Raw genomic sequence first — 17,412 nt, 5'->3', positions numbered from 1 at the left:
GATGAAGATTCTATTTTTGTAGTAGAGGATAGGAGATTTAAAAAGATTATTGTAGCATATTTTAGAGATAATTTGGTAGAACAATGAGTTAAATTCAATTCTAATCTGTAAATTAAACTCCAAGCTTGGGTCCTTTTCTTCTCCTCCCCCCACCCCCCACTGCAACCTCCTTCTCCCAGTCCCTGTCTCTGGCTTATCTCCATATCTTTCTGTCTGTGTTTCTCTTTCATCTCTTTCTGTCTTTCATTTTATCAGATGTATTTAAGACTTTGATTCATACATACATGGCATTCACACATCCATATACATGTGGGTGTATGTGTGTGTGTGTGTGTGTGTGTGTGTGTGTGTGTAGTGAGATGTCTACAGATAAGCAAGTTAGTATAGCCACTACATTCTGATGTAGGTAAGAACAGCCAAAATCTCTCTTAGCATATTTTCAGTACAAAATACAGTGTTACTAATTCTACACATTAAATCTCTAGACTCACCCACCCTGAGAAAGCTCACACCCTTTGTCTCACTCCCTACAATCTAGGTCTAGAGCATGTGGCATTTTCCACCCTTCCTCAAAGTGACCTTCCTGGTTAAGGTCACTTTTTATCAAGCACCACTTCCTCAGTAATGCTAAAGATTCTTAACTTACTCCCTTTCACTAAAGAATATTTGACCAAGTAGAATTTAAGAGAAACAAACAAACAAACCACTATAAACAGCAGAGAAGTGCCATCTATTAACCGTATGATGTCTGGAAGTGGGATCAACACTATCAAGCTGAGCTTTGCCTTGAAAGAAAAAAAACCAGCTTCATCTGTAAAGAAAAATAAAATCATGATATTTGTAAGAACATAGATGCATGGATGAACCTGGAAAAAAATGTTAAGTTGTAAGCCAGACATCTTTGCAAATGTCATAATGAAACCTATTACTTGGTACGCTGACTAAAAATTAAGAATAAAACACCCCAGCCAACTGTATATATTATATTGTGCCTGGTCTTTAGCTTGCACCCTGTCTTGACAAAGAAATTACATATTACTTGTCAACTACTCCTAGTCAAAATTCACATGTGTAACCTTGTACCATGCTCCCAATTTTGTATAAAGTTTCCCAGAGAAGCTGCTAAATTACAGTGCTCATGAGATCCCATACTCCCTCCCTTGAGCTTGCCTTTTCAGGCTGTAACACAGTTCCCCCAATGCTGTACTGTTTCCTCTCTGAGCCTTTTCTATAATGGTAACAGGAACCTACAAACACTGGATGAAGGTCTCTTTCTGTTCTTTTCGTCCCCAGGAAGCCTCAGCCTTCACCATGGGCAACAGGCTCAGAAGACAAGCGCTGTGGGAATGGAGACCCATGCACCTCAATTAGGACTGCAATCTAACCATGCTACTGAAGAGCTCCTAAGGCTTGCAGGCTCTCACTAAGATTACATCCAACCTCGTCTGGTGTTCTCACAGGGGCATCTTTGGTGAGGAGAGTGGGCCTCAGAGCTGGCCAGAGGTTCACTTCATGCCTAGCTTCTTGAGTTCAGAAGAAGGCACAGGTATCATGGTTATACCCAGACCTTACAGCGTCAGAGTATGTGAATTGCAGTTTTGCAGTGTGCTAAAGCTTGTGGTGACCTCACCCAAATGATCTCTTCTCTCAAATACCTCTTGCATCATTTTTGGGGTGTGAATCATGCTGGGAGCTTAATGTCTAGATGTTTGTGGTTAATTAATAGGTTACTTATGTAAAAACTACTATCATTGGTCACTGACAGTGCTAGCCCATCTTGACATAGACAGGTCCCCTTTGGTCCTCTCTGACATGTGTAGTTCTGTGAGGATGCAGGGCTGTCCCTTGGATAGTACTGAACCTGAAGTGTGACGTGCTATCCCTATGAAGGATGAAAAGAGCTATGAAAGTATGGGAACAGTGCTCAGGTGCAGGGTGGAATTCTGGTCTCCAGTACATGCCGGACTCAGCTGAGATGCAGAGCTGAGGCAGTGCATGTGCACCAGCAAGGGTTCCCTGGGTGACACTACACCGCTTTGCTAACAGACCATCCTGCCTTTGTGGTGTGCTCTTTAAACCACCTCTGGTCTTTAGAAAGGTCCTACAGCATGGGTAACCCAAATCAGCATCTTGTCATGGTACTGATTAACCAGTACAGATTCAGAACCTTGCCATATAGCCAACAGACACATCTGGCTGGTTCTGACAGATCACTCTGGACTTTTGAACTAGCTATTTTCTTGAACTGCAGCTATAGAAGTGAATATAAGTCTGCATTTTATTTCCCAGATAATGTGCTTTCATGAAGACACTCAGTTCTGTTTGACTATCTTTGCTGCTGGGTTTTCTGAGAAGCCGTGAGTGAAGCCTGGAGCTCCACATACCCCAGTATCAACTATTTGTGTGCAGGGTACTAAGGAGAGAGACCCAGCAGAACTCCAAGGATCCTGTTAGTTAGTCCATAGTCTTCATGCTGATCTGTGCTACTTACTTACAGAAGTCTCTCTACAACTATAGCTAAAAATGGCGACTGTTAAAGCAATAGTAATTTTGTCTTCTTTGACACGTTCCTGTATATATGCTCAAACTAAACTACAATGCACTTTTCAGTTTTAAAGCTGCACAATGCCTATTATGTGTACTAGCAGCCTGAACCACTTCACACACAAATACCCAATGCTTTAAAAATGCCAGTTTTAGAATGCAATTGGAAAAAATTGCCATTGTTCATTTACGAAGAAGTAAGTCAGTAAGCCATTTAACTGGTTATGAAGTAGTAGCCTTAAAAGCTGATTGGAGCCTTGCTTACAATCATTTTCTCTTTGAGAAAACATTTTTGCTTACTGTCTTCTGAGAACGCCAGTGAACAGCTGGTCATATTTCTGAGAAGGAGATGGAAAGATTCACCATATTACAAAGGAAATAGATTTGTGTCTCTCTGTGTGGTTGTAACATGGGCACAATAGAGTGGTCTTTCTTACTTTATTTTCTAAAACAGGATTCTAGCCTGGAGCACAAATTATTTAATGAGACACCTCAAAATGCGACATATTTCATTGGTGGATGGCTTGTATTCAAGTCTTTCTAAGGTTAAGTTTGCACATTTCACATTAGCATTAAATGCAATCCTTCGAAGTAGAATAGATTCCAGATTTCAGATGGCAGTGTTTCAAGACCATGATCAGCATCATGGGGAGCTACATCATGTCACACACTGAACATGACCTCTGACCAATCCTGTGCAGAAATCTGAATTTGGACACACAAATGACTCACATGCATCTCTGCTTGGAGCTGATTGGAGAGAAAAAGCTAAAGAGAACACTAAAAGAGTACCTATCTTTGTGTTCTTGCTATCAGTATCCTTCAGTGGCTGCAAACTTTAAAGCTTGCCAGCTGAGGGCCAATGATTCTTTGCTTTTTTGAATTTGCATGCTGCCTTACATTTTGATAGGCCACTGGGATTTTTTTTTTAAAGATGAAAATGTCGCATAAAAGTGGTGGTGAGTTTTGTTTGTTTTTGTGTTTTTTGTAAGTTCTCCCAAAAAATGAGAAAATCTCGTCTTCATGAGGCCTCTGAATACATAATAGGTGCTTTAAGTTGAGTGGTCATCACCTTGTCCACAAGAGAAAGCGCGACTTCCTTACCTTACCCCAACACAAAGAGGGTTTAGTATGCTGGTTAGTTTTATGTCAACTTGATACAAACTAGAATGATTGGAAAGAAGGGTGCCTCAATTGAGAAAATGCCTCTATAATATCCAGCTATGGTCAAGCCTGTAGGGTATTTTCTTAATTAGTGAATGATGTAGGAAGGCCCAGTCCATTGTAGGTGTGGCCACTCCTGGATTGGTGGTCCTGGGTTCTAGAAGAAAGCAGACTGAACAATTCAAAGGGTACAAGCTAGTAAGCAGCATTCTTCCATGTATCCACTTCCTGACTCCAGGTTCCTGAACTGTTTTAGTTCCTTTCCTGACTTCCTTCAATGATGAACAATGATGTGTAAGTATAAGCTACAGAAGCCTTTTCCTCTCCAAGTTGCTTTGGTCATGGTATTTCATCACAGCAATGATAACCCTAACTAAGACATATGGCTTCCTCTTTTTCCACCCACAGGAAAGACATGGCTTCTCAACTTTTTCCTTCCATGGTGAGGATATGACTTTCCAGCTGGTTTTCTTCTAAAGGGGTCTAGTTATTAGTCAGATATCCTGTTAACATCATCTGCCTTTCACAGGTAGGTTTGAATTTATTATTTCTGATTCATGGGTGGCTTATTATAATTTACAGAGACAAACTTCATATTGGCTTATAAGTTGCCAAGCACCCATCTGTCTGTGTGGGAATAGGAGAGTATGTAATTATACATGGAGTGAAAAGAAAAGAGAGAGACAGAGGCAGACACAGAGAGAGGGGGGAGAGAGATGGATGGAGAGAGAGAGAGAGAGAGAGAGAGAGAGAGAGAGAACAAAGCAGAGAGGGAGAGGAGATTGTGAACAGACTGGCCCAGCCTATCACTGTTCTAGGGTACCTCATCTGGTCAATACTATTCTCATAACACTGTCTGAACCTCTCAATGAGTAGATCACACATGTTACCATCTCAATTTCTTCACAAGGAAGCTAGAGTGGAGGGATGGTCTAGTTTATTCTTGCTTGGGGATAACATGGCAGGATGGTGGCTTTGACTTCAAATCCACAGTGGTAACCCTGTGGTCTGTCCATGGTCATAGAGGCTCTTCAAGTACTTTTCAGATTGACAGAGTACAGTTTGTCTACCCCTAACCTAAGAATACAAGGTGCAAAAAAATGCCACATGTAAATTTTCTTCATCTTCACTTAAGAATAGAATTGAACTTGTCACTATTTGATTCAGAGTAGCTGTCTAGGGGTCATTGTTTGTAGCTGTTGATGTTGACAGCTTAACTGATATCAACATTTTTCTGTCAAGAAAATGAAGTAAGGTAGACTCTTTTTCTTTTTTCAAATTACACCAGCATCTGAGGAAATTGGTTTTATGTAATTGCAAATTGTAGACACTGCATGTTATGTTGGGAGTTTAATGAAAAACCTCAGGAAAGATGCATTTGACCTTCATTTTAACCGTAACTACTCTCCTGCTCATTGAAATAGGAAAGTGTCTTGGAGAATCCAGTTCCAGTGAAGTAAACAGATCTCAACATGATTTTCATGGGTACCTTCCCAGTCCTCAGGCTGGCTCAGGACCCCTTGAACCACCAGTCCTGGGTGTTGTGGCAGGATGGGAAGCCCCACCCTACTGGGCCCCCAGCATTCACTTGCTACCCCAACTCCAGAGCATCCTTTTACTAAACCCTTGGGTCATTCACTGGAAAATAAAACAGAAAGTCATTTCAGAAGCCAACCAGCACACTGAACAGTTAAAATTCAACATGTGCCTGAGCAGAAAAGCAAACAAGGATAAGCTAAGGTTACACTCAGGGTGAGGGTCAGCCTAGAGGTTGTTGGGCAAGACTGCCTAAAAAGAGGAGATGCTATCCTGAGGATGTGACTTCACCAGCATCTGCTGAGGTGTCAGCACAAGTGATGGAGAAGGACATAGAGCATGCAGATGTGACAAGACCAAAAGGAACAGAAGAGCCAGGACAGGGAGGGTGCCCCAGAAAAGGACCGTGGCTGTTCAACACACAAAGGCATTGTGTCATCTTTCCTCCTTCTAGAACATTCCAATAAAAAAAATTTTATATAGCCATCTAAAAATGTGCTAGTATTCAGAAGAAACACCTTTGTCAGGCCTTGTGTATAGGCATGGTGGCAACGCATCTTCAGACTATTTACAGGGATGAGTGGTTATTTGATTATCTTTCCTAGGGTGAGCTAAAGAAATGTCTCATCACCCCACATAGAGAGTGAATAGAGAGACCAGAGTAAGATTTCTATCCAAGTCCAGCTTGTGAGCCAGTGAGTTCTTTTGGAGTTACTTAGAGGAGTGTGGATACTTCTCAGGTATCTGCAGCACATAGAAGTACTACCAAGCAACTATTTGCTTCTCACAACTCACAAAAGGAATGGGGACTGTTGAGGATCTCACAAGTATCTCCTGAGACACATGAGCCTCCCTTCCAGGAGGGAATGTTGGCTCCTAAGGTCCTCACAGGAGAACATTCAAGATGGAGATGATTATGCCTGACCCCAGGAAACAGCTAAACTACAATGGTCTCATGAAAGAGATGCCTGTTTATTCATCTCATTCATGGTTATTCACCCCATGTCACAGTGACAAGGTTTTGCTTGACTGACCTCCTGTGAGTCTTCTGAAACAGCTAGTCACATTAGCGTGGCTCCTAAAAGGCCTACATGGGAAGAACCCTCACCTTTTCGTGGACCACCTTCCTCTGAGTAAACACCCCACACCCCTCATCCATCCCAGAGTTGAGTGCCCCCTCACTGACCGATTGCCCCTCAGTTCTTCCCCAAACTCTGGGAGGACGAAGATCACATTGTCACAGCAGATGAAGAGGATGTTTATACAGAGGTCAAATTAGAGTAAGCTTGTACTCCGAACCCCAAGGCAGCCTGCAGGAAGAGTGCTACTTCTAAAGTCAGGATGTAGGGAATTGGAGTCTTCCACTGTACCTGTAGGTCTGGGCCCTGCAGTGCCACAGAAGACTCCAGTTCCCTTCTAGAGACTTGTTTCTGGAGGGGGTGGTGGAAGGGTTAACATACCTTGAGACATTGGGCTCATGCTGTGGGCAAATCAGACCATTGCATTTGAATTTGTGCACCTTGTTCTTGACAGTCCCTCATGCTAGACAAGCATTTGACTCATTGTCCATAGGGAAGAAGGGATTATGAACACACCTGAAGGAAGGAGAGATACGGAAGAAGGAAGGGGGAACTCTGGGAGTATGCTATGCTGTAGTTTGCCAGGGACAGGCATTCTATGCCTCTGAATTCTGCATAGTTCACCAATTGCTTATAGAAACCTCAGGATGCCGACATTTGTCACCATTTCCAGACAAGGCACCCACCCTCCTTAGAACGTCATCCTTAGTGTTGTGAGAATACGGCTAAATGGAAGCCCCCTCTCCACTGAAAGCCTGGACAGAAGGTGAGGGAGGCTTTGGGGGAATGCTTTCATTTCCTGAAGACTTTGTAAGTAAACGGGATATGGGCAGCAGAGTCTTACTCTTCTGGGATACTGATTTTGCAGCAAATTCTTTGGTGCGGGAAACATTTGCTATACACAAGGAGAACTGAGTAGTTAGTTGTTACATTTTTTTTTCCACAGTGAAGCACTGAGCCCAAGTTCTCCTGCTCAGGGGTGGTTTGGCAGCCTTTAAAATGCTACCCGTTTCTGACTCAGACATTCCCTTTCATGATACTCTTATTCACTGTATTACCAGGAAAACATCTGCACTGCCTGGGCGGGGAGCTGGGTTGAAATTACATTCTAAAAGAAAGGACATGATATACTCTCTGTAGGAAGTGTCACGAAAGAACTGGGGGAGAGTGGTGATAGGAACAAGTGAAAGTTTGTGATTGTCCTCATCTGCTTATCTGTGTATCAAGAGCTAGCAGGGCCTCAGAGCACAGCAGAGGTTTCTCTCTGATAGAACTTGCTGAGCGTCTGCATCTGCATCCTGCTTGCTGCTATCTCAGCTGACTTCCTCTGCTGGCTGCTCAGGCTGCATGCAGGTGAGACAGACTGCTGCCAGCATTAGTCTGTGAAAAACATCTACATATTTCAGTCTCTCTGGAACATTGAAAATTACAGGGATCCAGGGAAAAGAGCACCATAGGCAGAGGTGAGAGCCAGTAGAGACAAGAGAGGACTCAGGAATGAAGGCAGGGCACTATGGGCACACCAGAGGTGAGATGCTAGACTGCCATGGCCTTGGAACCATGGAAATGTCTCTAGAATTCAAGTAGCATACGTATAATTACATTTTTACATCTGTTCTTGTTAGTTTCAGAAAAGGGAAGAGGTTCACCCTTCAAAGTGTTCTATTATCAATCTCTCTCCATTTCTGAGGATGGAGCACACATGACTCAATCATTTCCCATAGTTTCCACTTCCTCACTATAGCCCACTGAACATTAGAACCCAACATCTGAGTTGTAGGAAAATACAGAAGAGAAATCCACAGAAGCCTACCAGAAGAGCCAGCTCCCCTGAAAAGGCAGAGTAAGGAAATCCCCTTGCATTGCCCCATATAAGAAAAAGGCTGGGAAAGAATCTGTTATTACTGATTAGAATCTGAATATGCCCCCCAAACTTATACATTAGTCCTTAAATCATAATGCAATTATGTCATTATGTCTGGTTGGGACAACCACAAAAGCTCATGTGTTTAAGGCCTGGTATGTAGTGGGTAGAAAAAAAACTTTAGAAAAGTAGGACCTAGTTGGAGGAAGCAGGTCACTGGGGGAGGCTTGGAAGATGATATTTTGTAACTGGTCCCTTCCTCTTTGCATTTCTGCTTCCTGGTCACCATGATGTGAGCCCACATGGTCTGTGGTATGCTACCCACCCTTCCTCTCCAGCTGTAATCTATGAGACAATTCTTCTCTCTTGATTTTCTCAAGTACTTTGTCATAGCAACAAAAGGATGACTAATACAGAAGGTAAGGCCTCATTAGACCACAATGGCAGAGCCTCTTACAGAAGAGGTGGAGGCTAGCCCTTAGCATCTTTATGCCTTTTAGTCATGTGAGGGCAAAGCACCTAGGCACCATCTTGGAAGCAGAGAGCAGTCCTGTGGTGATATTTTATTTGTGCTGAATTGTGTTATTTTATTTGCATGTTAGTAAATAAAGTTTGCCTGGAGATCAGAGTTCATAGTCAGCCATAAACAGAAGTCAAGTGGTGGTAGCACACACCCTCAATCCGATCACATGGAAGAGTCTCTTGTGTGTTTAAGGACACAGCCAAGCGTGGTGGCACACACCTTTAATCCCAGTACCAACCATAGAGACCTGGAGGTCAGTATAGACAGGCAGTGACGAGGAAGTGATGCAGCTGGGCTTAGAGCCAATGAGAAGGCAGAACAGGAAGGCAATAAAGATGCAGGTTAGACAGGAAGAGGTTCTCTTGGGAAGCTATGGTGACATGGTGAGCTAAGGTTAGTTGGTGGCAATTGCTCTGATCTCTATGGCTTGCACCCCTGTATTTGGCTCTGTGTTTCTTATTTAATAAGACTGTTTAGAAATTCATCTACACAGTCCTTACCCGCCATCATACCGCTGCCACCTTGACCTTGGTGTTTCCAGCCTCTGAGAAATGTATTTCTGTTCTTTATAAAGCAACCTGTCCATGGTGTTTAATATAGCAGTGTATGGAAGCTAAGGCATTGCCCATTCCACCTGCACACTATGCTCCATTAGTTGTCTCGTTTCCTTCCAGAAATGTCCTGATGCATAGATGCTCCAATGCCTGAGTTATAGGTAAAAGCCAATGGCACCATTGAAACTATCTCCGGCAAGACTATCTATAGTGATATATTGTATACCCAAGAAAATTGCATGGGGATCAAAGGACAGAGCCAGCCACTAGATTAGACATAAAGGCCAGATAGTGGTGGCACACACCCTTAATCCTATCACTCAGGAGGCAGAGATCTGTCTGGATCTCTGTGACTTCAAGGCCACACTAGGAACAGAGCCAGGCAGTGGTGGCACACACCTTTAATCCCAGCACTTGAGATCTCATGCCTTTGCTTGGGAAGCGTACTACTCACCTTTAATCCCAGGAAGTGATGCCTGGGCAGTGAAAGGTATGTAAGGCATGAGAAAACAGGAACTCACCCTCCTTAGACTGAGGATTTCACAGAGGTAATAACCTGTGGCTGGCTTGCTCTGCTTCTCTGATCTTTCAGATTTCACCCCAATATCTGGCTCTGGATTTTTTGTTATAAGACCTTTAAGATTCGTGTTACAACTATCCTCTGCAGGAGTCCTCTGCTGACCTTGCACTGGTGGCTTTGAGGCTGGATTCATGGGGTGATGACTGAAGGGTGAGCTAAAGGGGAAAGTATGCGGGCATATGTAGAAGGATACAGGCACATGCATATCTACTCAGTGTAAAATTTCTGGAAAAAGACTTTTCTTTTTTGACATATACACCAGAAAGGAAATGTATTTTATATGAGAAAAATCTATGACATTTCAACCTAAGGATAAAGTGTAAGAGTAAAATTTCGTTAAATCCCATAGCCAGAGGAAGCTCTGAGTCTAATGAAGAGAGAACCCTGGGCCACAGGATGAGTTCATTGGCTTAGCAAAGATGTAGCCAGTCTATCTGTAGTTCCATGGAGATTAAAAAAACCCATAGTTCCATTATAGCATGAACATTTGACTTAGAAAAAAGCAACAGCTTCATCACTGTACCATGTGTGCTATTAATTTAAATTGCTTAAATGCATTTCTCATGCATTAGTAATAAAGCTAGACTAAATTACAATCCTTAATTTTTTGCTGATGTTTTTATTGCACTATGATATATGGAAATTTGCAGATCACTGAGAGTTTTAATTCATCTCTTTCCATTGTCAGCCTCCTGGGACAGGAAAAAATAACAGTAAAATCAAATTCTCCTGGCATGTTAGAATGACAAGTCTTAGGAAGGCAACTACCTAGTTTATAACCTTACAGCAAAACAAACAAAGGAGATTTATAATTTCCAGTGGGCTCTACAGCAATTTATATCTGTAAACTCTTTCATGTCATGAGACATCTTTAAGAATAAACATTTTCTAATGTTTAAAGTAGATTTGGATTTGTAGAAAAGCTACAGAGAAAGAGTGGAGAATTCACACAGACCTCACAGCCAGTTTCTAACATTACTGATAGCATTAACATAGGACGCGCAACACCCCACTAGTGAGTTAGCTTTGAGATCACTGTGAACTGAAGAACAGACCATCTCAGATTCCTTTAGCTCTATCTAGTGTGCTGTTGTTCCAACACCCCACGCAGAGCATCAGAGGACAGGAGTTCCACTCTCCTCTCAGGTTCCTCCTGTTCTCAGTCAGCACTGCTGTGGTTTGGATACAAGTGTGCTCATTCCCCATGGTTTATGGGCTGAAATTTAATCCCTGGTTTGAGGTATGAAAAGGTTTGTAACTTAACCTGACTCTGGAGTTTAGAGGTGGCATCATTGGGGTGATCAGGATTGTGTGGGGTCATGAGGGAAACTCCATGATTGCATCTTTATGAAGGTGGAGACCACATATGCATGCTCATGCTTCCTGTCCCTCGTCAGGTAGTGTCCTCACTTTCTCATGACTCTTCCAGCAAAAAGTCATCACCAGGTGCTGCCTTTGACCTTAGACCTTTGGAGACTCGAACGCAAATAAACTTTTCATTATAATTTATTTGACTATGGTGTTATGTGGCAATGGAAAGCAGATAAATATAGTTCTTTAGGTTTGGAAATGCTGGTGATTTTGTATTATGTCTCTAAATTAGATTTTTCTGATTTTTTTTTTATGCCTCGTGAGTGGGATCATGAACTTCAGGGGGAAGATGGAGGAGATAATATCCTATTGAGGACAGTGCTTCTAGTGAGTTTCAATGAGACACTGACCATGCCCTTCCCAGAGCCACGCTTGTAGGTGAAGTCATGCCTCAGCCCACCCTTCCATATTGTCATGCAGAGGAAGTCTGAATGGACAGTCAAGAGCTGAGGTTGCCTGTGTGCAGTGCCAGCTGTGGGGAGAGAAGCCACACTCATTACACAGAATCCTTCCAGTAATGCTCTGTTTTACATTGACTTTCATGGTATGGTATAGACGCATTTCACACACACACACACACACACACACACACACACACACACACACTGCCCCCCATAACACCCCAAATACTTCTCCATACAATAATTTCAGTTACAAAATGAAGCTGCTCAAGGTTGGGAATGGGCTGAGCACGTGCTCATTCAACATTCACTTGTTACAGCTTTTAATACTCAAGAATTCAAGCATAATTGTAATTCACATTTAAGCTTTCACTTCAAAACAAAATTTGAATGCTTATGAAGAATGAGGAGGCTCATACTGGATGAGGTGGCAGGGCTAGGCAATGAGGCTGAAAAATACACTGGCCCTGTATTTGGCATTTGGGGGTCCCTGGGGTTCTGAGCATGAAGAGGCCAGTGAGGGAGGAGGTGATTCTTCTGGGGACACTAATACAAGCTCCTCAGGAGCCTACTGGGCAGGGCAGAAGGAATGAGTGAGAGAAACATGGAAAGAGGAAGCAGAAATGACTAGAAATCTTGTTGGGAAATGAAATATGCACTTCATGAACACAGCCAGCCATGGCGGTTAACTGTTCACTTTCCCTGAGCATGCCTTGCTGCAGCTCCCAAGAGCTCCTTCCCAAAGGAGGGATCTGTGATCAATAACTGTCTAAGTCCTTCTGGGACAGGTGTGTAGGGTTTTTAAGGAATCTATACACTCTGAGTTTAACAAGCAAACAGCCGTATTAAAACAATGCCTCCTCAGGAATTTCCCAATCCCTCTAGCTGTGAGCCGGTAACGCTTGTTGATGCTCACAGTCTGTGCTGTGTGGTGCCCCTGGGAGACACATCCAGTATGGCACAGGATATGACCAACATGCTGTGAGGCATCTGACAGAAGATGTGTGACCAGAAAGTAAAACGTGAGGAGCTGGCAAGACCCATTCAAAGAGTGGAAGTTGAGAACGAGCCACGGTAAATTTTCACATCAGGAGAGAAAATACAGGTTTGGGAACCCTGAGTAGGGGAGGGCACAGGGGAGATAGAGCTGCCAGGAACCTTGGCAGGCTAGATACAACTGAACTTCCTGCATCCCATCGGTTTCACGAGGGACCTCTTACCTTCTCACAGAGCCTTTACTTGTTCATGAGAATCCATCTTGTGGGTGGTCCCAACACAGCAAAGACTCATTAAATGCTGACTCTGTTTTTGTTACTGCTTTCTCAGACTTGCTTAGAACTAAAACGCAATTCAATACAGAATATTCTAGAAAACCCCCAAAAAGGTAAAATTCATTTCTCATTGAAATTTGTACTTGAGAACTCAAACAAAATCCATCTCTGACTTCTGGCTTTATCAGAAGTGTGGAGTCAACACCAGGGCACTGAGCAGCTAGGTTTATGGCAAGGTTTCAGGACCTGATTCCTAATTTGGTTTGTTTGTTTGTTTGTTTGTTTGTTTGTTTGTTTGCTGGCTTTTTGAGACAGGGTTTCTTTTCATGTTGTTTTGGTGCCTGTCCTGGGTCTCACTCTGTAGACCAGGCTGGCCTCGAACTCACAGAGATCCACCTGGCTCTGCCTCCTGAGTGCTGGGATTAAAGGTGTGTGCCACTGCCGCCTGGCCCTAATTTATTTATTTATTTATTTATTTATTTATTTATCCATCTATCTATTTATTTATTTATTTATTTTCATTGTGAAAGTCTTTATTTTAAGAAAAAAAATTAGTTAACAAAAAATTTAACAAGTTTCACTTAGCAAAATACACCCAAAAGGAAATCACAGTACAAAGAAAGCTTTAAGTCAAGGCCTCACCAATTCCTACACTATTAGTATTGTGTCTCAATTCTCAAAACTAACTTTTAAAAAGCTTAAACTTAACCTAAAGATTTAAATGAAAATATAAACTAGAATGAACATGAGAAATGCTTCTCTTTGCATCAGGGATCTAGCACCTTTGAGTTCTCCAGAAAAGTACATGTCCCCAGTGTGTTCACTGCGGTGTGCTTTAAGATCCACTCAACATACTTAAAACTATTCAACTCAGATAACATCACTCCTTAAGTATACTACCAAAAATGTTAATTGAGAAAAGCGGAAGAAAATAGTTTTAGTTTACTCAATATTATGTGTTAGAAGAAAAGTTTGCATGAGAAACACTGAAGAGGTAATTTTTTAATCCAGATTTCACAAACTCATGGTGCAATGTGGGTCCCCCAGCTTCCTCTAGAGTTATAAACTGCTCTTGACTGCTTATTGGCTGCCTGTGAAATTTTGATTGAAATAACTCAAATGCTCCTACAATACTAGTCAAATCCACCCATGCTGTTTTGACCGCTGTAGCCGGCCCCATAACAGCCACTCACTGACTGGCTCTCCAGGCCACTGTAAGTCGCCTGGGCAGCTGACACTCCCATGCCCTGCATCACCTGGCTGCTATAAGCCCCATTGCTATTCCCTGTTGTTGAATTCAGGAAGAGTTCTATGTATCTGTGCTGCATGTTGGCCCTGTCCTTTGACATAGCTGCCACTGCTTCTTCATGGGTGGCAAACTCAACATCAGCTTCTCCTGTCACTCTTCCATCAGGACCAATCTCAATATGAACTCTCACGGGGTTGAGTGGAGAGAAGAAGTTGTAAATATCGTTCTCCGTTGCTTTGTAGGGCAGCCCTCTCATGTGGACGCAGTGGCCAGTGGTGCTCTGCACTGTGAACTTGCTGTCTCCGTATCTGTGGTCATACATTCCTGAGAGACAGTAGCTGAGGTCTCTCCCAAACAGGTCAGTGGTGAAGCCATAGCCATCACTGAGGCCACTGTATTCTTCATAGCCCCCATAGCCTGCACTATAGGCACCAGACCTCATCCTATCCAAGCCTGCCTGTTTCACAATGCCAATGTACCTCCGGGCTGTGCCAGGCGGGTCATAGGGTCCAGGCCTCTGCACAGACATGAACTTCAGATGTGGATCTGAGTATGACCTAACTTCCTCCTGGCTGCTCTTGAACACTTCGATATACCTGTGTCCTATTCTCTCCTTGTGCTTCCCCAGAGCTTTCTCGGCTAACTCTTGTGAGGCAAACTGAACGAAGGCCTCCCCTGTAATCTTGCCCTCCGGGTCCACAGGTAATGTGATCCCGTTTGGCACAATTTCCAACCCTGAGAAGAACTGAACAATTTCTTCCTTTGTGCATCCAAACGAGAGTCCCTGAAGCCTCACAAAGCCATCATTGGCATTGTCGACGCTGTTTGGACCACTGTGCTTCAACACCCAATCCATCTCGGTTCTGTGTGACTTGAACACCTCAATATATCGGTGTCCCATGCTTTCCCTGTCTTTTTTCAAAGCCAATTTTACATCATCTTCTGACTCAAGTTCAACAAAAGCCTCACCACTCTGCCTACCTTCTCTAGTATAAATGAAATGAACACCTGCGACCCCATTCATGAATTGTGCAGTCGGAGAGGAAGTTTTGTACGTCCTCAATTGAGCAGGACCAGGGTAGGCCACGGAGTTTGACCACATAGCCTTCACCTCCCTCAGGGCCCAGCATCATGGACACTTGACAAGGCTAATGTCACACAATCTTGGGCAATTTTTTGTAGCTTAAAGAACCACCACGGGTGCCTTCTGTAGGAAACACTTATGTAAGGTACAAGTTTTCCACGGAGGCAGAAGTGACTTCTTCTTTCAATAAGCAACGCGGCTTACAAACCCCAACTCCACCCGACGCTTTAAAAACGCAGAGAGCTCTGGGGAAAGTCCAGGTGCATCTTCTTTTTGTTCTCAACCTGAAATGGAAGTTCAAGTGACCAGGGGCAAGCGCTTTCTGCCGAAGTGGAGCCCCTAGAGACGCGGTTTTGGCGGGAAGCAGGGCCGAGGGCAAGGTGACGCTGCTCCGCGGCCTGCACCCCAGCCCTAATTTATTAATGACAGTAATTTCTGCCTTTATGCAATTTTTCTCTAATCTCATTTAATGAGAAACAAAATCAGGTAAGCTAATTACCAAATGGAGATATGAAATAGAAACATCAAATTTGTACAAAAAGTAATACTTTAACATAACTTCAAGTAAAATAAGAATTTTTGTAAACAATAATGCTTTGGGATGCAATTAAGTAAAATATGACATGAAATAAATTAATGTAAAATCATCAAATTTAATTTACTTTTTCCATTAAAAATATTTCAGTTATTTCCCAATTAGATGTTTTTTTCTGAAAACATGTAACATCAAAGAGGTGGTTTAAAACTTTTCCTTTGTAAGTGTTCTTTCTTTCTTTCTTTCTTTCTTTCTTTCTTTTCTTATTCTTATTCTTATTCTTATTCTTATTCTTATTCTTATTCTTATTCTTATTCTTATTCTTTTTTGGTGGTGGGGGGCGTGCGAGGCCATGGCACACATGTGGGTATCAGAGGGCAACTGTGGGATTCGGTTCTTTCCTTCTACCATGTGGGTTCCAGAACCTGCTCTACTTCAGAAAATTCTGTCAGCACTCATTGTTTCCATATTGCAGAAGAATCTTCTGTTAAACAAATAAATCCTCTGATATCTCCCAATTTCTTGGCCAAGAGTGTTTTCATTGATCACAACCTAGGAAGCAAGGAAGAGTGATGCCTGATGTACGGAAAACAAAGAGTGTACACCTGACAGAGGCATCCTGTGTAGCAAACCAAAACACAGGATAGACATGTAAATTAAAACGAGTTTTAAATTTGTGTTCATGAGATCACAGGAAACACTGTAATTCACTTTAAGCTGTAAATGTATAGATTTAATGCCTTTCTTTAGTATTTCCAGAATAGTTCAGATTTCTTCAGCAGTTTCCTGTTCTGAAATTTTTTTCTCACGGGACTTCTTGTAGTTTAATCTCTCTCAGAACATACTGGCTACCATGTCTGCATGACGTATTTTGCTCTCTGCTCAGTGAACATTTGTTGTTGACTGACTATGATCCGCCTTAGCACCATGAGCCAGAATGGGAATGGGAATTTTGTGAAGCCAAGGTCTCTGGGAACGCTGTTCCTCTGCTATGTTAAGCACAGGACACCAGCTCCCCTGGTGAGATTTATAGTGTAATCCAAAGCAAGAGAAAAGTTCCGTGACAATGTCTAAGATCCAATGTGTTACTTATCTGTGTGACCAAATAATAGACAAAGAGTAATTTCATTGAGGAAAGTTTCTTTGGGTTCATGATCCCGGGTTTAGGGTCCATCCACACTGGTGGGGGAAGCATGGTCCAGAAGCAGCTCACAGCTGAGGGGGCAGGAGCTTGCTTACATCTGGATGGTTTGGAAACAAGAGAAGGGAATATGGTGCTCAGCTTTCCTTCTCCTTTTTCCATTTTTATTCAGTATGAGGATCACTCGTGTGCAGGGTCAGTTTTCCCTCCTCAGTTAGACCTTTCTGAGGCTGGAAGCAACCTCACCGATACACTTAGAAAAGCAACTCCCGGATGATGTCTAAATCTAGTGAAGCTGACAGTGACCATCAATTGAGTGAGCATCAGTTGTAACGTGAAATATGTGAGCGTCACTGGTGGGATGCTCTGACAGCATCACACGAGGTTCTCCTTAGCTTTGACTAAGCATCGTTTCCACCCTGACACAAGCCAGCTGCTATATCTGTACTGGTTCTGTCAAAATCAATGTGACTTCCCTCATTGCCCCATAAATCATCAACAGATCTTGGAAATTTA

The 17,412-nt window shown here is 42.7% G+C and overlaps 1 pseudogene; it reads right to left on the bottom strand.

Moving 5' to 3' along the window:
* Positions 1-13,869: 13,869 nt before the first annotated feature.
* LOC114683248 lies at positions 13,870-15,305 on the bottom strand (annotated as a pseudogene).
* Between the last annotated feature and the right edge of the window lie 2,107 nt (positions 15,306-17,412).

This window comes from Peromyscus leucopus, chromosome 22 (assembly GCF_004664715.2).
Source record: "Peromyscus leucopus breed LL Stock chromosome 22, UCI_PerLeu_2.1, whole genome shotgun sequence".
NCBI lineage: Eukaryota > Metazoa > Chordata > Mammalia > Rodentia > Cricetidae > Peromyscus > Peromyscus leucopus.
Note: the sequence above shows the minus strand (reverse complement) of the source record. Positions and strands in the feature narration are given on the sequence as shown.